A 20858-nucleotide genomic window follows, 5' to 3' on the forward strand; every position below is an offset into this window, starting at 1 on the left:
TCTTATTCACACTAAATTTCGTACACTCATTCACACTTAACGTAATCCTATTGACATTAAATTTCATACCCTCATTCACACAAAATGACATATCCTTATTCACTCAAAACAACATACTCTCATTCATGCCAAAACAAAACCCTCACACACACACTTATTCACACTAAAATTCGTACCCTCATTCACACTAAACGTAATCTTATTCACCTTAAATTTCATACCCTCATTCACACAAAATTACATATCCTCATTCACTCAAAACAACATACTCTCATTCATGCCAAAACAAAACTCTCACACACACACTTATTCACACTAAATTTCGTACCCTCATTTACACTTCATAATATACCCACATTCACACAGAATTAAGTATCCTCATTCACTCAGAAAAACATACTCTCATTCATACCAAAATAATACCCTCACACACACAAATAGCGCCCTCCTAACGAACTAATCACAGTGTCCTATCCACACTGAATCTCATTCTCCCATTCACTCCAAATCACATTTTCATTCACACCAAATCACATCACATTCATAAAAAAATGCAGAAAGGCCATACACATAAAACAAACAATAAATAACAAACACAAAATAGGGCAAGTTCTTCACTCAGCAGATTGCTATTCTTCATCTCTTGCGTCTTCAAATGGTGAATTTTCGTCTTCCATCTTCAACTCTTGAGGCTTCAGCTCTTCAACTGCCACTACTCATATTTTTCTGTCCTAAACTTCACTTAGTTCCTATGTCACTTCACTAAGTTAATGCAGAGAAAGTCTGTTCACTTGTGTTCCTAAAGCTGCTGTTTCGATGGTCATGATATCAACCTCCGTACTCCACCTATTGAGAGAAAAACATCGAATGTACTCAACAAAACTGTAGACATGTCTCTTCGTACGACATTAAAAGTTATAGTTCCTTAATTAACCAAGCAAAAATTAATTGAGAATAATAAAATTTAGGATTTAATTTTACATGATTACGTTATGGTAAACACCACTTTCTCTAGTTATAAAAAATATCATTTCTTATAGAATAAAGCTTTCCATTGCCGATGATTAGGCCGATGGCAAGTATTTATGTTTGCTAAAATGAAAATGATTCACTCTTCCGAAGGAAATTTTAAAAACCGAAGGTAAAAGAATTAAATTGAGGATAATTACAAACAGATAAATTTCATTAACTCTTAGAATGCAGAGAAGCGCTATCGCGCTCCTCCTATCTCTCGCGAAAAGTACTTGCAATGTCACTCTTATCTTACATGCTGACAGTTAACCAATCATTCAATACTCAATATTAATTTTATTTTAACATATAATATTTTATTTAAATTATAAAAATTAACTCATATTACCAAGAATTCGCCAAATAATACATTTAAAATGTGAAAACACATGTAATAGAGATTTTCTAAAGGTTTTGAATATATACTCTTAGTTGCTTTTGAGACCTAATTTTTTTCCTATACTACTGCAAAATCAGTGAATATCCCTCGGCACTTTTAGCATGGCACTTAGCACTTAAATCAGTTCGCACTTGAGTGTTAAATGAGACCTGTATGAAGTTTAAGTGACGCGAAAATTACCATAAAAATGTGCCTGGCACCTTTGGACTAAGAATTCTAAACAAAATCATTCAGCCAATACGCAGGGATGGATTTAGAGATAAAATTATACGTCTACCTAAACGCATAAGTTTTTGACATGAAGCTGAAATCTAATTTGATGATTTGGTGAGGATTGTTTCACATCAATATTAGATCTAGATACGTATATAGCAATTGGGTTGCAATAATTACTACATGAATCTATTACACACCTCTTGGGACGGAATAACTAAAATGTCACTGACGCACAATGCAAAAATATGACACTGAAAACTTAACTGTGATAATATTTTCAAAAATGTCAAAGCTTATTAGGGTTTAAGAAATATAAAATGTGAAAGGTGAATACGGTGAAACCTGCGAATTCCCCTGTAGGCACCGAGGTGGCGCAAAAGGCAAATAAATTAAATCAGAATTTTTGCTTGAGCATTCATTTCCCCGCCAGATAATATGAGAAAACCAATGTCTTGGCCGAAATTAGGAATGCAATTCATGGCTTTAGGTAAATTAATATTTTTTATAATCCAGTCACCACAGAATTCTTACTCCTTTGGAAAAATAGAAAGAGGAAAAACTTCATACATGTGTGTAAATTGGCACAGGAAATTGATTTGCGAGAATTGCTGAATGGAAAAGCCTCATGGTTTGATTTTGGAATTGACACCACTGCTTCCAAAAGTAGATATCATGATTTAGTGGGGAAGGGATATTATTGCATGTATTTTCATTTGATCTCGTATTCTTCAAATGTACTACAAATACTCATTGTTTAACATATGTAAAATTAGGTTCGAAGTAGTAATTTTACAAATTACTAAAGGGTGAATTCCTATCCCGATCTTTTAACCGTAAATAAGTTCCAAATTCGAATTTTTGTTTGTAAAACAATAGACAAAAGGATTTTATAGCGCCTATCACACCCGATTATATTTGGAAAACGCTGAACATGTATTACCTACATTGATATTGTATATGAGAGATTCATTTTGACAATGAAATCAAGTATTACATAAAATGTGATATCTAATCATCAAATAATTATTTCCTGCAACAAGACTATGATCGAATATTTTAGGCAGTAGGTGATCTGTGTGTCATGAAATGGGTACATTTTACACGTAAACAATTTGAGTTTTGGTAGCAGAATGGAGAATTTTTGGAATACGAGAGCGATGAAATACTTAATGTGTACTTTAATTCGCAGATGGCCAATTTGTGATTTCATAAGACACGAATGACCTGGACTAGAGGATGATGAAACTTCAGCATTCGAATGATAAGAATGGTCTCACTATTAGCGAAAGCAATACACGAAATGATGAAATACAATGAGGTAAGGAAAATTTGAAGGATGTAGCGTCAAAAAATAGTAAAAAGTTGTATAAGACCAAAGCGGAAATAATAGCCATGAGATTGACATCAGAATTACGAATGTATGAGCAACCATTAAAGCTCTAAATTCTATCCCAGGGAATAAACATAGGCACTATCAGAAAGAGTGATGAAAACAATGGTGGGAACTGTGAGAACATACGGAGCAGAGGTATCGGACATCAACAGAAGTAACAGGAATAGGTTCCTGAGGAAGTGAGAGACTTCATTAAATCAATTGCAGAAAGAGGATAGAGGACAAAGTAAGGAAAGAAAACATATTTGATATGATGAAATGGACAGGTAAAGTCTGACATCACGACAGACGGTTGCCTTGGAGTGGAAATTAGCAACTTTTTTCGATAAATATTCTAACTAAAGCAGTTCATGCAATTATGAATATTTAATTATGAGTTTCTGATTTTTACGGTACGGTATCTATACGCTATCGAACTTTGACATTGCGTGCCCGCAATGCAATAGAATTTATATTCGGACCCTGATTTCAACCGTCGACATGTAAAACGAGTCTAAGACCGAAGAATACGACATTGGCAAGGAACTTCTACGGTATCATGGAACTTCTACGGTACCCATAATGACCAAAGATAAGTGAAATAAAATAGAGGGTACACGCGTTGTTATTGGCACTTTAAATAAAATATGAAAAACTAATCGCTTTATTTAAAAGATACGAAGTCGACTTGCCGGCGTTTCCGAGACGATTTTGCAATATGTTTTAAAAATACTGCGAATGTTGGGCTATCGCAATATCTTTAATTGCAAGGATTATAATATGAAAATTAAAGTATCACTTATTATGTGGAGTAAGTTCATTTATCCCTACTTTATCTCTAAAAATTGAACGCGGGGTAGGTAAGAACTTTCGACAGCCTTTTAGTCGCCTGTTCCTGGTAGGTGTTGCGCAAACACTTAATTTTCATTTGTTGTAAACTAAAGTAAAAAAGCGGAGAATATATGCTGCGCAAATCTGTATTAAGTTTTATCAAGTAATTTCAGAACAGTTATTACCACTTTCAAATTACTATTAACACTGGAAATAAAACTACCAGAGAATACCCTGCCCGTCCTGCGTAAGTTTTGTAATTTGAAAGCTAAGTTTTGTGTTCGATATTTCCAGACAGTGAAATATGAGTACAGAAATAATTAATTTCACAAGATTTTTAACCATTTTAGATGGCCATAATACTAAGAAAATCGCCGACAAGTTAGGAAAAGAGACTATAATTTCATTCAAGAATCCGAGATAGGCCAAAAAGGCTTGTTTGCATTAATAAACAGTTGAATAGAGGTATGAAAAGACAACTTTACCAGTCCATTGGGAATGGATGCGATGGACAAGTTGGAGAAAAAAGGCTAATCTAGTTCAGTTGCGACAAGAGAATGGATGACAGCAGTTGGCCCATCAAGAAGATATTGGAGTGAAACTGGAAGGCCAAGAATGAATCGCAGACAGGGAATACAGCGATAACGATGGGAAAGGGAGGAATTAGAGGGGTACTATAGAAACAGAGGAACGTAGAGGGTGAGGGCGGGAAAATGACGAAAGTTGCAATGAACCTCAAGTATATAGTGCTCAATTAGACTGAAGAACATGAAGGTGGACAAGAAAATATTGAACCTCGAAGTACTACAAATATCACTTAAGACCACACTCACATAAGAGAATAACAGAATAAGAAAATGCATAGAATTGATTTGAATTGATGAAATATCGTATTTATATTGTCAATGTACACGCAGGCTCAGAAAGAAGTCTCTTAAAAATTTCAGTCTGAACGCGTGCTCCACGATTTAAGCTCAGAACTTCATGTTTTTCCACTACGTTTTTTTAAACCATGACTTCTTGAATTTATTGGTTCCACCGAGAATTCATCAAAAAGGAAAAAGTTGGACGAATTGGCCACACGAAGGAGACTTTCTGAGTGCAAAGTAAAGCATTATACAACCTCAGGCAGTGGTTGACCTGGTGCAATGCTGAAAAAAGGTTGCTTGCGCGGCTTGCGTGTGAAAAGGTTCTTGCTGCACAATGAGAGGACGGTTGCGGTAAGGATAGAGACTAAACCAGTAGATAGCGTAGTGGTGCAAATTTACATGCCAAAACCACACTGTGAAGATGATGAGGTAGAAGACGTAAACGAGGATATTGCGAAAAAAATGTGGACGAAGGTCAGCAAAAGCTACCCAAGGGCAGATGTGGATTGTGATAAAATTTTTTTGAGGATAAAAACTAACCTATGTAAATATAAATTTAAAAATCATTATTTCGAAGACTGCAAAAAATTATAAAATTAACAACAAAAGACGACTATCGATGTTTTGAGGAGGAGAGGCGAAGTCGAGAGAAAGCTATTACAGAAATGTTTCTCGGGTTTTCTACCGGTTGATGTCGTCCATGTCTCCCGACGTTTCGATTGACCGGTAAGTAATGAGGAGGTGTTTAGAAGAGTTGGAAATAAGAAAAGTCATTTAAAAACCTTGAGAAGAAAGGGAGGCAACCAAAATTAGCCGCGTCGTGAGGCATAATTCTCTAATATAAAGATAAACTTGATGGGTCAAATGAACGTAAATAAAGTCAGAGGATATTGCTTCGAATAAGTTACATATGAATCGTTATAAAGAATGCCTAAAAGACGTTATACCAGAACATAAAAGGGAGACCTGCATAAAAACCAGTGAAGAGGCTGATAACTCGCGATGATAATTATAATGGAATGATTAAAATGGCGCAGTGATGCCTGTCAGACGGACTTCTCAGACAGACAAACGTCTCAGAATTACTATTTAAAAAAGAGCCGAATACTTCTCCTGAATACACAGTTCCATTCATTTTACTTTCTCAAAGGTGAAAAAGCACTCGCGACTGGGATATTATTTTCTATCCATGCTGAGGGAAGAATGGCTATAAAATCACGCACGACACTGCAGCAAATGGTTTGCGAAAATAAAAATTTTTTCGGGCATATCGAAATGTATTTTTTTATAAAATAGTGGAGTACAGAGTGAACTTAATGAGAAATTTTTGAAGGCAATCGATCCAAAAATTATAATAATAAAATGGGAATGTCTTCATTAAGAAGTGATTTTGGAGATGAATGAAAATACGTACTTCCCATCGTCCAATTATCATTATTGGCAGAAATGTTTCGGCTGACAACGACCTTTAGGGTGTGTGAATGGTAGATATCGGCCTTGAGTGAACTAAAAATAGTAAAACTATGGGATCAGTAAATAAAACTCCTGAATCTTATTATAATGTCTCCAACTAATCCTCTATTGCTAAGAGCTCTCCACTTCTAGTAGTAATATATTGAAAAAGGATCTCCAAATGAAAAACTGACTTTAACGTAAATATAAATATGATCCATCCACCTATTTTTAACAGCTAGAACATGCAATGTAAATATTTTACGGGCCTATAGAAGAAGCGTATGAAAATGATTTTCTTACCGTTTGGCGTTGTCCATGCCCCGTCAAAATCATATTTGCGCTATTTTTCCACCAGTTTTCCGCTATCCGGCAATTCAGATCTCCGCTCTCCTCCAAGAAGGCTTCCGACTGAGGATAGATAAATGGTAGAGATATAGAATTTTACCTTAGGATTTACACATACTTCGTGGAATGTGCATTGATATTCACTAAGGTAGGATAAATGACGTAATGCATAGCTGTGCGCGAGTTCAATATCAGTAGCATATATCGCATGTCTTAAGTCGGCACGAAAAGTTGATGGGGTGTTTTAATCGCATGAGAATATAAATCGAATTTCAATGAGAATAAGAGGGTTTTTCTTCAAATTTTTCAACTTCGTTTAAGCAAAACCGTTTACCTCAAACGTGAAAATAAGTCAACGTATTTGTAGGTCCTAAAAATTAGGGGCTCTTTAAAATTGATTTATTTTGTAAAAACTTAATCACTTCGTATGGAACGCTAGGGAGGCAAGAATGTGAAAATTGAATGAACAATGGTTTATCCTGATAATTGACTAAATCGATGGGATCCATTCGTTTGCCAAGGATTTGGAACAGTATTTTTTGTGTATCTATTAGGGTTTTTCTTAAAAGATGATTTTTCGAAACAAAATAGACCCCTGAAAAACGACACTTGTATTATTTCGTGTTCAATGATAATTAATAGCTAGAGAATAAATCGCAAGAATTCGTCCAATTAACGATGAGTGCTATTTTGGTAAAGAAGTTTTGACAAAAATAGGGTAAAATATTTCAATTCATCAATTAGCAATGGTGAAATCGTGAACAAATGTTAATGGTGACATTGATTAGTGTAGTGCTAGTAAATTCAGTTACAAAAACATATAAAAGAAAACCGATCCCTTGCAGTGATCGTGACGCACCTCGATGGCGCAAGGAAAAGAGATAAGTTGACTGAAGGAATAATAACGAAATAATCTAATTACATAGAAAAGTAAGAAGCAGTAGTCGTCTTGTACTGGCGCAAATACTGCAGGTAAGAGGACAAAATTCAGTATTAAAAAGTGTCGATCAAGAATGAAGGAATAAAATGCACTAAGATTTCATACCAAATTAAAGTCAACGTTAAATATTTTACGGGAAATTTGAAGCTGGAACTTGTAGTCCTAAACTCAGGTGCAGTAAAACTTAAATTAATGTAACAACAAAAACGATTTGATGTGAAGCATATTCTAGTGGAATGGAATTATTAAATCAAAAAAAAGAAAGATTGAAACGTAGATATCAGGAAACTACTGCCAAAATAAGAACTAGGAATAAATTTAAGTTTACGCATTTACGTGGTGTTAATGTTTCATCCCTTCATTGTATTCAAATATTTAATAGTTAAAGAGAAAATGTTAGAAACAATTCAAGAAAAAAATCAAGTTCTAACCGTTTTCAGTTGCGCCACCAAAATAATTTCTGGACCGACTCGTTTCTTCTTATAGTCCGAAGATCTCGCTAACGGCGTCTTCTATCTTCGGCCACAGATGTCACGAGTCTAGGGAGAGAGCGGGTTAGTACATGCAAGGTAAATAAATGACCCATCCCCCAAGGAATTGTATGCGCCCCATTGAAGAACACGAGAAGTCACCATGGCACCTGGAGGAAATCACCACGTTTCCATCCTATGACACAGTTTCATCCCCACGCACTGCAATGGTATGCAGCGCATGCCAAACCTCGGTTCGACACAAAAAAAAACTAAAATTAGCGCAAGCTAAAAATCCTAGCCTTACTCGACGCAATGATCACGGCCCTAAGGGCCCAAAAGCTAACCTAGTTTTGAAGCTGGGGTCCTCTTCACGTGAAGTTCTGATGACCTAGACCCTGTGGAGAGAGGGAGAGAGTACATACAAGGAAAATAAATGACCCTTCCCCCGAGGAATTGCATACGCCCCATTACAGTAAACGGGAAGTCACCATGGCTCCTGGAGGAAATTACCACATTTCCATCCAAGACACAGTTTCTTCCCGTACACTGCAGTGGTATACAGCGTATGCAACACCTCGGTTCGACACAAAAAAACTAAAATTAATGCGCCTAATAAAAACCTAGCCTTACTCGACGGAATAAGTCACGGCCCTAAGGGCCCAATGCTAAGCTAAATCACTCGCTTTCTTCTTGGTGTCGTCCTCTTGTCCGGGAGTGTTCTTTCTTCTCCTCCTTGAATTGGAGGACACACGCATCACACGCGGTCTTTTGATCTTCGCCCGATCAAAAGGCAATATTCGCTCCATCACGCTACGCATCGGATAAAACGCACGCAAAGGGTTTGTACGCAAAGTATTCGCTCGCAAAGGATTCGCACGCAAAGGATTCGCACGCATTTTCTTCATTCTTCGAGCTCACATTGTTTCCTTTTCTCTTTTCTGCGTGATCCTGGAATAGAGCGGGTTATTGAATGACATGACCTTATATTACTCAATTTCAAGTTACCTACAAATCCTCCACACAATCAAATAAATCATATTCATACTCATCACTTTACCCAATGTGTTAAGTATTAGCCTTAACGAATAGCATTTTTGTGTTCCTTAATCATGCTTAATGTGTTTTTGGTGTAATTGTGTCCAGGTAATTTAGGCCTATTATGTGCACAATTTTGTACCTTTTGTATTTCTTGCGCATTTTCTAAATTTTGTCTTTACACCATAGGTTTTGTGAATTTTCAATTCACCAGAGATCTCATTAGACGACCCATGTACTCTATGAGTCCATACCATATTACCTCATTGGGCCCAATTTTACCAAGAGTTGAATTCAACTCATCACCAAAGACCAGTTCGTCCCTCTTAAAACATTTATCAAAGAGAGACTTTAGTTTACCATCATACCTTTGTATATATCATGCTCTAGAGCTTTTATTTGGCTGAACTCTGTGGAGGAAAACAGAAATTATTCACGGCATCGCAGAAATCACTAAATTATAAGAAAAAACCCTCAGCAATGAGCAGCGTCCTGCTCATCACTGCGAACCCATATTTGATAGGAGATCCATCTTCTGAAAAAACTCCTTCCTTAGTACTAGTTTCATTTAGTATCTCCTCCATTGTGAATATTTCATTGTGTCAGTATTCGGAATACTTAAGAATACTGCATAATCTTTTTTATCCTGATAGAATGTTTCCTTCATTTAACCTGGAATGTAACAAAAGAAAAATAATATAGTAAACTTTGAAGTTTTTTATTCATATAAGTCAGTGAAATTAAAAGTAATTATATTATTAAAGTTATATGCCAAAATTTTATTGCCATTACATGATATTGACTGCCATTATTTAATTTGAATAAATTCATGAAGTGTTCTCGTAATTTTAATTCACTAAATCGGTAGCTGCAACGTATAAAACAATGGAAAACAAAAGAAAATGAAGTATTCAACTTCTCATATCATTATACATACATACATCTACAGGCTATCGATAGTTCAGTTTTCAAAGCCTCCCATGACGGGTGGCACAAAGTCATTAATGACAAAAGTTTTATCACAACGGTTGTAAAATATTTCTCATTGAACATTTAGGCTATTTCCATGGTTCGTAAGAAATGATAACTCCGTAAGTAGTGTACCTGATGCAAATTTGTTATTTATCTTTCCATTGCAAGGTAATAAGAATATCGTTACAACCGATCTAAGTAACCTTTTTTACCTAAAATCTCGATGAAATAGTGCCACAAATAATACATCAGGCGTGAAAAATATAAAGTGCATCCTAGTGAATAGGGTGTTTACCTATTATTTTTTATTGCCTACATCGAAAGATTATTACTCCTGGAGTACGTATTTCACGCTTTTAGATTTTTGAATAGCGATATCTACTTATCGCGATTAAATGAAAACTGAAAATTTTCAAGCGCGCGAAAACGAGACGGCTAAGTATGAATGCTGGGAAAAGCCCATATGACGTCATTCTGGTTTCCGCTGCCGCCGGGTGAGGTGACGTTGGGGCGAGGATATAGTGCGCCGCTGCGATGCAGGCTGCTAGCAGGTAGCAGCGTACCCAGCTAACAGGTAGCGCTTGGCTTAAATAAGGGATATTAATACCTTATTAAACGAAGGAAACTTTCCGACTCTAGGCAGTTTTAATAGGTGAAAATTAAGAGATATTTGCCTGAATTCTGTGCCTCATGCATGCATTTATAATCTCAGACGATGTAAAAATCTTATCTACTCGTAGAGAAACTAGGTCCCTGTGACGTCACATGGAGTGGCATCACATGTGGGCCTATCTGGCCTTTTTCAAATGTGGTTAAAATTGACCATTTCTATTCGTCTAAACTGGGATTTCTAAATCCAAATAACATGTATATTATGAATACACCAATGGTGGGTATCGAATCGCAATCAATGCCTTTCGTTTTCTTTGATGAAGGAAACTACCTTATTGATTAAGATTATCACGAGAGGACATATTTGAAGCTAAATCAAAATATCTTGCTCCTCCCTGTAGATTATCTCACGCAGTGCGTAAATTGCCAATGAATTTCACTTAAGATGAGATCGCGAGTTGAAACTTAAGCGCAGAGAGATTGGCCGACCCGACTGTAATACTTTTTATATACTGTTGTTTTCCGGAGAATCCTGTGATAAATTTCTCACGATACACAGCTCGTGTCAGATGTCAAGTAAAATTTATGAAATACCAAGTCAAGAGTGGGGGCATTTTTGAAATGTGATGCAGCGTGAGAATGATGCATATACTATCTGTTGCTCTATTTAGTAACGGGGAAGTGTGAAGAAGAGTTGGAGAAAAAAGAAGTCTTCTAAATCTCAAAAAGGACAGGACAATTCAGTTGCCCAGATCATGGGGGTATGATGTCCTGATGATGACAACTTGTGGGACGACAATTAGACGGGAGGTAAGGAAAAGGTGGCCCATAAGGACTTACCAAGGATAAGTTGTTAAGAATATAAAACAGAAGAAAACGTAAGCAAGAAAAAATCGATTGGAGACAGGAGAGGAGATCTGCGTCAAACCAATCTTCAGATTGTTGGGTAATAATGATTATTAATATTCTAATAGATGGCAGACATGAATAGAAAATTTAGGATTTGTTGCCATGTGAGATTCGTAAATGAGGGACAAATTGAAGAACTAAAGGATGGTAAAACACTCACGGAGAAGTAGCTGCGTCAGAACAAGAAATAAAAGAGGAAGACCTACATCAGGCAATTAAAGGAACTGGCTTGAGGTAGGAAGAATATACCACTACAGTATACCAATCAGAATTGCAAATAACATTGTTGGGAACCATGTGCCAGCAAAGTAGTGCAAAGGCTGACTGATGCAGTGCGTTTAAATCCTAGCCATAATGGGACGAGGAAGTTCGAGAAGAACCCAGCGAGCATGTGAAAGGTCGCCCCTCGTAAACTATGAAGCATGCTCGCGGCTTCATCTATGTAATGGGGAACATGAACAATTTTTTAAAAGTGCATTAATAAGGCCATAACCTCCAATGTACTCGCCGAAAAATTCGCGGATGAATAATGTTTTTTAGCCGAGTTATGAGTCTTTAAAAATTTATCTTCATCGGCTGCTTGAAAACACGACGTCATCGGAGCGTGACGTCACGGCACGGTATCCACTGATGACAGACTGAGGCAGTGGACAGAAAACCGGTTTAGCAAGGGCTAAAACGCAAATTTGGCGAAAATAATTGCTGTTTTAACGTCAAAATGCAGATTATGAATATATTGGTTTGCTAAGACGTTGTTGAAATAAATTAAGGGGATTGTTTTGGGAGAATGGAAAGATTTATTAAAAATAACTTGATTGCACATTGTGACCTAAGCTGTACACCTACATCATTTGCTTGGTGGAATAAGTGTAATGCTGCATGGATATCCAATAGAAAATCGTGTGAAATCGCGTGTAGTGCCCCGGCGCTCAAGTTCCTCTATTTTCTCGCCGGAGAAGGTTTGTGCTTGTGTCCCAAAGGACAAAAATAATAGAAGAAAGTTGTTGACGACCTACAGAATGGAGGTAAATACTTTATTTACATTGTCAACGGAATATTTCTCAACGTAAGTACACTCTTGAATCAGGGTTACAGTAGGGTTTTATCGAATTGCCAGTTTTTCTCGGATAGCCAACAAATTTAGGATGTATCACTCATTTCACTTTGTAAACAACCCTAGACGTATACCTAATAGTCTACCCATTGTAGGATTAAATATAAAGGAAGGTGGCTATTCACGAAAATAAATACTGATTACGATTAAACCACGGAGAAAAATAAGGAATTTACGAGAAATATGAGGCTTTTGGCAAGGTAAACTCAATGTTTGCCACTGTCATGCCAAAAATGTTCGCTGCGTGTCAACGCAAAACCTAAAATTTCGACGTTTTTGCAGCGAGTTTCGGTTCAAAAACAGGAACTCGAGTATATACTGTGCAGCGTAAATAGTACTTGGAACTTATTTCTGTGCCGGTCAAATTCTTTTTTATTGCCATTTAACGATCATTTGGATCTCAACTCCGGCCGATTGGGGGAAAATATCGAAGTTCCTCATGTTTACTAAGTAAATACATAAGATACATTTTCAGCTAGCGATAAATCTATTTAATCTTAATGGACAAAAATAAATATTTAAAAACGTTCGTAATGTAATTTTGATTAACCGCATAATTAATTACCTCCTTTTTTCTACTCCACGCATCGCGCTAGTGACGAAGCAATCACTGTTTTTCAGAAAATCAGCCGCCATTAAGGAGTCGACCAAAAGTTAACTGTCGTATTGTGCCTTCTTAAATCACTCTCAAGTCAATTTGTCCTTTGAGGAACTACTATGAAGCTCGTTGATGATTTTTACTTCGATATCTTGCATAAAGGCTCTACTACTACTACAATTACTAATGCATGGACACTTAAGGTTTTATTGGGAAGAATTTACAATAGGAAGCAGTCGACAGGTTACGCACAATGGACATTAAGGAATAGGGAAATGTAGAGAAAGAGTACGAGATTCAATTTTGTGGCCGGAGATATCGGCAGGAATACAAAATGCAGTGGAAAAACGTTAAGAATGTCTGGAGGGACGTCCACATCCCGTTGAGATACGCTGATACCAACTGCAGTCCCTGAAAGACCATGGATGATGGTAGGAATAGATATCGTAACCATCCGCAATCAAAACTTTTTGGTGGTTGTGGATTATTTTTTGAGATATCCGTAAGTGACGAGGCTTAAGTTACGTTTTCAGACGAAAAGGCGCGAAAAACGGGATCTCGAGCCAATCCAAAGATGCCTGGAATCCTTCGCGTGAGTTCGTGCACCTGCAATGAAACGCCTGATGCCAGAGGCGGAACTAAGATTGGACCAAAGGGGTGGGGGGCAACAGGGGTTAGCGGAATTCTTCCCTGCCCAAAACTACTTTGGGGCTATGGGATATTTGGGATTTTAAAGACTCAAAAACGGCGGCATATTTTAGCAAATTCTGCGATAAAGAAAGTCACTACTGTACAAATATACAGTCGTTCATTTGTAGTAGGTGGGTTTGCTAGTAAAAGTTTTATGGTGATCATCTACATACTACTCCGCTAGCTGCTTCATTATGCGTGTGGCGGGGGATGAGAAAACACCCATCGTATTCATAAAAAAGGAGATGTTCGAACGAAATTACGCCTAGCATTTACTAAAGCCCTTTGTCGTGCAGGGGAAATAACGAATTCCCGCACCTATCCGTTCGCCTAAATATCTATCTTGGGTTATCTTTTTTGCCGTACCTGGAAATGCAGTTTGGTTCTAAGATGATGTTCTATGTTTGACTCTAAAAGATATCCATTCTCAATCGTTCAAGCAATCTAAGCCTAGCGCGCAGCCTCCGAGTCTCTAGCGGTTCCCAACCAAATTCGTTCAACATCTGTGCAACGCTTTCTGTGCGCCCGTAGCAGTTTTTGACGATTCGCGAATCTTAATAGGTTGGAGGGAATGAGGCCTTTGAGAGGAAGGACTCCACGGAAACCACTGATGTCTATCTTAAATCTATCTCTGAAATGAAGTGATCCAAAATAGGTAGGAAATTGATCTCCTGAAATATTCTTCTGGATTTTCAGCGGGAGCGATAGTTCTGTTTCTTTGATGTAAGCATTATCTTTTTTTTTGATATTTCAAACCCCAGCTCATCTGCCACTTGGAAGGAGTTTTCGGATGAAGTGTTGAATTGAAGTTTGGCTTCGCGTCAAATATCAGCAATATTTAATAAACTTCAATAGTTAAGGGTTGGCCTTAACTTTTATTTTGTATTTTTTACCTTAATTGTGTAGATGCTGGTAGAATTAATAATGTTATTATATTGGTAGTATATTTTATGAGTCTCTGAACACATAATCAATTAGAAGGAGAGCACACAAAATAAATTGAATTATTGACAGGGCCCACTAATATTTTACTGTTACTGATTAAAATACTTTTTTAACGTCAGCTTCCCTGATAGAAAGATCAAAATAAATAAAAATATTTCCTAATATTTTGCCTGTTGTTTTCTTCTTGACGCGATATTTTTATTGGTTAGCTGATTTATATGTACGAAAGAAATTGCTAACCATTATCCTAATAAAATAGTTTGATACATGTTAGTTCATTTAGGCATAAATGTTTTTACAAAATTAGTACCTTGTTATAGCTCAACTTTTAATCTGTACATTCAAGAAATAACCAACGAGTATGGATAAAAGCTACGCACTTGTGACTTTATCTATATGCTATACAAAAATTAATTACACATAGCTAATTCATAACAACTGAATGTCGTGTTTTAATTTTATCTTGTTTATAAGAGCCAAAATAGCGTCAAAATCTATTTTTGGGCATGCAAATTCCTAAAATTTTCCGGTAGGGGGGGGGTCCTCCGCTGAGAGAGGCCCCATAATGAACTCCATCCGAGGGCCCCCAATCACCCCAAACCACCCCTGATATGGGAATTCGATTTCCCGCGAATAGTAAGTCATCAAAATTGGCCATCATCAAAACATCCAAAACATTCATTGAAATCCTTCCTCCGGGTTACGATTTATTTGAAACCTTATCACCCCCGCCACGCGCCTTTTGACGCATCTAGCGGTTTAAAACGTAAATGACAATTATTAAATCAAACTCTTAAATAAAACATGGAGAGCGCATCACTGCCGCTCGACCTGCCACCTTTCTCATTCCCTAGCCTATTATTCGTTTAAAACTTAGGATAACTATTAATCTAAATTTTTTTCGGCATATTTGGAATAGCCCCTATCATTAAAATTCCGTATTGCAGCACAAACATTTGCAATCAGTATTTCCCCTGAGGTGAAATGCTCGTCTCTACACCGTGCTGCCATTTTCCTGGGTTTTTTAGTGAATCCCGCGATCGTGATTTACGTCACTCAAGGCCATGACGTAAAAGTTAACATTGAGAGAAATTGGATATCATTGCAACCGAAAAAAAAATTTCAACCGAGGTTGAGCAGGCATGGATTTAAGCAACAAAAGAAAGGAAACAAAAAAACATTTAGCCAGAGAAACAAAAGCTGGAATAGGATAAAGAGTTCAGCTACCTAGGAAGTCAGGTAACTAGTGACGGACTAAGCAAGAAAGAAATATTCAGTACTATACCTCTAAAAAAGCAGCATTTTCTGCATAAAGAAGAATCTGTACAGTTAACATCACAGGCATGAAGCAGAGAAACAATGCATCACGCGCTAACTATGGATCTTGTTTCTTCATGAGAAAGTGCTCTACGTAAGCAGTAGAGAATTAGAGAGTGGCAGGATTCGAATGTGGTGCTATGCGAGAATAATAAAGATAAAGTGGTGTGCTTGAGCAAATAATGAGGAAGTGTCAGAATAATGGGAGAAAAGATGAGTCTTCCAAAAACTATTGGAACAATACTGAAAAACTTAATCTGCAACATCTTAAGGAATGATGGCCCGATTAAGACAATCGTCGAAGGAAAATTGGATGTGAAGAACTGCAAAAGAAAGGCTCGAATGAGTTATGAAAGGAATATGATTATACTCGGTGCATTTTATCTCTGCGGGTGAGCTGGTGAGGCCAAAGCAAGTGGAGATGAGGGGAGGGAAAATTTCTCGACATATGACTTTGCCTTTGCCAATCAGCAAACAGTAGGCGTGGCTTCAGTCAGTCGCTCTCAGACGTCCGCCGAGTGAACATCTTGAATCTGCTCGTGGAGCAGTGTTTGCCAAACCTCGCGCGTTCTCCTTGTATGTGACAATAAGAATCCCTTCCACCAACGGTGCCTCATTCAGCGCGGGACAGCGCGGTAGCTGTCATGTCATGGGCTTCTGTGAAAGGATTATCCCCAATGCCTTCCAAATGAGTAGGTATATTGACTCGGCGCCGGTGCCAAAGTGCCTGTGGCAAACTATGACTCGCACGTTTTCAGTGACAAAGAAGGTCGGCTATGTACTATCGGTTTCAAAAATATGTAGACACCCCAGAGTCCCACTTAACAGAAGGGTCCAAGTCGGTGAAAACTTTTGAGGCTGGCACATAAAGCGGCCTGCGTCCCTCACTCATATGCATCCAAGAGCCGATGAGGACGGAGGAGGACACGACCTAGCCACCGAAGCTGGAGTCTCCAAATGCATGAGCCCAATCGGATTTCAGATTAGCGGGTGGAATGTACTGGGCTAACACACGTCCACCCTCACGTTGGGCCGTCGTAGGGTTTTCTTTCGGGCTCCGTGGCGAGGTTTTTCCGTTCTTAAGATTCATATTTGGACTGACAGTTTATCTCTTACTAATACGTCGCTCCGTGGCCGAGTAGATCTATACTATGTGCGGTAGTAGCAGTAAAGTTGTGGGGGGGGGGAGAGGTTTGAATCCGAAATTATAATACTTTCTTCACTTTTTAAAGGAGATCTCCTGAACATCAACATAATCTGTGCCGATGGCTTAATAAAAATTTAGAACTGAATTTTTACACGACCGAAGTTATTTTTACTAAAACTAGCCTCCGTAGTAATCCGCATTACGAAATTTTAACATAAAATTAACTTAGGAGCGGTAGTGCAGGAAAAAAAGACTATAATTCCAAAACGCGTACTCCAGCGAAAGCAATTAAATCAATGTAATAGACACTTTCAGTGTAATTCGTCCACTTACGGCTAAAGAATCGTGGAAAAGAATCAACCGAAAGTCAGCCTACAAAATATGAAATCAAGTTCACAAACACTTAGCACATTTAATTATTACACTTAACTATTAAATAATCAGGTTACTTGGACCAAATGTTTTGCTGCTATTATAAAATTCTTAGTTTTCATTGATTTTCTTTAATATACAACATACAAAGTACAAAAAGGTCATACAAAAATAAATAAAATAAAGGAGTCAGAAGAATTAAGAGAACCCGATTCTTTTTTTAATCTGTCATTCTGAAAGCTTATTTTAGAGTTTTTTTTTTAGATTTGTATAATTAAATTATATCTGTGAAAATCTCACTTGTGGCACTATTTTTGCTAGCGAAATTTCTGCTTTTATTAACTTTTATCTAGTATCTAAGATCCAGCCTAGCGTCAAAATCCGGGAATGCAATTTTGTATCATTTTTCAGGGAGGGCCCCAGAGCCCCAGTCGAGGGCCCCTTTTCACCCAACACCGCCCCTGGTTCAGCGGCATTTAAAGAGCTGTTGAGGGCCATAATAGCAGAGAATGAAATGAATAATTGAAAGTTATGGTATATAAGACACGGTATCAGGCGTTACTTTGTGGAACTGCTTCATCATAAAATAAAATACTTTATTCTATTCCACACCTTTTTTTTAAATAGCGCGACACGGGCTTCCGCATCTTATCATCACCTGATGATAGAATAAGATGCAGAAGCCCGGGTCGTGCTATTTAAAATAATGTATGGAATAGAACAAAGTAATTGAAAGAGAGGGTTATGATATATGAGAAATTTATGATAATTCTCCACTCCTATCAACCCCGTAAGATTTACTTGTAAAGATAATGTAGATTATTATTTCAGTTTTGAAATGGTTAAATCTTATCTGGAAGTTCTTCGAAGATGCTTAACGAAGGTCAACTTTTAGGAATTCCTTGCGTGAATCATCATTGTGTGTAGCAACACTGACTACTTCGTAAAAATTCAACAGAAAAAGAAAGCGGAAAAGCTTTGACGCTTCGTAATATTGGCGAAAACTAAAATACAATGCGCAAAAGCTAAAGGTATTAATTTTTTTAAATCACAGGAGCCAATGCTGGAAGTTTATTTCCTTACTGAGCAGTGTTAAGTTAACCTTTTTGCTTCCAAGGCCATCATTGAATGACTATCGTACAGTACAGGCAACAGGGACACAACAGGATTTATTTTATGCAATAATAACCCTAAGAGGTCATTAACTTCTTTGTCCTCAACACATGTTGTTTCATAGGATTAGCTTATGATTTATTCACTCTATGAGGATATGCCATGCATTTATCAAGAGTAATTACATTTAGTATGAGAAAAAAAATTGAAATTTTAAAGCACTTCCCAATTTTGACCATTAATAATTAAACCTTAAGTTAAGCGAAAGGCATGAAGTAGCAAACGAATGAGGTCGGTAAAACATCGTAATGGAGGACATTTTTAATTATTAGTTAAGAAATTTCCTCCGTTATTTAATGCCCCGTTTGAATTAACTGTCAGAAAGAATATTTTCTCCATAACCTTAGCAAATAGAAAAGCAAATCATTGTATTAGATTTGCAATCGACATAAGCCTAGTAGCTAACTCTGGGAAGTAATCAAGTACAAAGCTTGAAATTCAAAATAATACAATTTCAACTGAAACTATAAGTAAACATAAATAATTCAAAATTAATGGAGGTAGAAATAAGTGGAACAGGAAAAATATCGAACATATGTGTATGCGAAATGGGATTGGAAGAAGTGACAGAGCTCTGTTACGGAGGCAGTGTACTAGTGAAGAATATCAACCATTCATCTGAGGTTAAAAAACGGTAATCGTTAGGCAAGAAAACCCCTTTCATATAAAAAAATTGATTCCAAGTAAATGCCGTGGTTCATGGTACTTTGGTGGGGCTCTTAACCTTTGGGTTACGGTATTTCACGATTTTAGCTGCCAGCCAATGCAGAAGAGATCCCCTGTGCAGGATTCCCCCCTGGCATGATGACTGGTCTGTTTGAATTAAGCCCCTTAGCGATCCTTATGGTGAGGGAAAGAACCCAAGTGTAAGATATCCAGGTAACAATAAACATTATTCGTCCATACCGCAGTGCAAAACGTATAAAAACGTCCAATGGTATTAGGAACCAACTATGTGGAAGTTAATATTCTAAAATGAAAAGGAGACTTCGTCGACTTCCACTGATAATGACCTCAATGGTTCGAAACATGTCGTACGGACGAAATAAATCAGTGGAAGTCAACGAATTCTTCTTTTCATTTTCGTATTAAAACGTTACTCCCGAACTCTAAGGGTTAAATGCCTCGAGTACACGAGACCCGAGCTAGAGGTGATTCTTATGGTAATATCGCCATTAGTGTTGACACTGGGAGTTTTCCATGGAGTGCTCTGACACACATGGATGTGAGAATAGCCACTAAGCAAAACCGAAATAACCAAATTTAAAAGCTGCACATATGTGGTTTTGAGGAGGGATAGAAGAACTATGTCAACTGATAAAACTAATTGAACAATATCCGCATAAAGCCTACCAAGGAAAATTTCAAAATAAGAGATCAAAGCTCATCGAACGCTTACAAAACAAAACCTTCATACAAAATATTACAGGATGAAAAATTCTTGGCAAAAGACAAATATGCGTAAAATAATTGGAGATGGAAATGGGATGAACAATGACACGAAAAAAAAGATAAGTTTGAAAATGGAGTTACGTTGGAAGTCATAGCTGCGTCAGCAAGGACAACTTTTAAAAGAAGGACCTAAAAAAACAATCTATCCAACCGCCAAAGCTTCGTAAAAAACCAAAATTCACGCCAATCACTCTGAATGTCAACGACTCTCAGTCGCAAAATTCGAGAAACAGGTATAAGCAACCAAGTGACAATTACTCAATCGTATTTTTAACCAATCGTATTTTCTCATTATCAGTACATTAAGCTTCCTCTTCTTATTACGAAGAAAATGCTTAACTTCAAATATGGAAATATGCGACACAAGAATTCCAGTTTGAATAACTTTTGAAAAACAATAAAGTAACGTTAAGTGTCTTTATGGCTAAGGACACATCCGGACAGGTTAATTTAGCGTTACGAATATCTAAAGCAAGGTTCTCTTAATTAGGTAGAACCTTTAATGGGCTGTATAACTAAATGCAATCCGAAGAAGTTAACGATATATTAAAAAAAACCTTCACCATACGTTTAACTAAACGGCAATTACCGACATAAGAAAATCTCAAAA

The sequence above is a fragment of the Ischnura elegans genome, chromosome 3, assembly GCF_921293095.1.
Source record: "Ischnura elegans chromosome 3, ioIscEleg1.1, whole genome shotgun sequence".
Classification (NCBI taxonomy): Eukaryota; Metazoa; Arthropoda; class Insecta; order Odonata; family Coenagrionidae; genus Ischnura; species Ischnura elegans.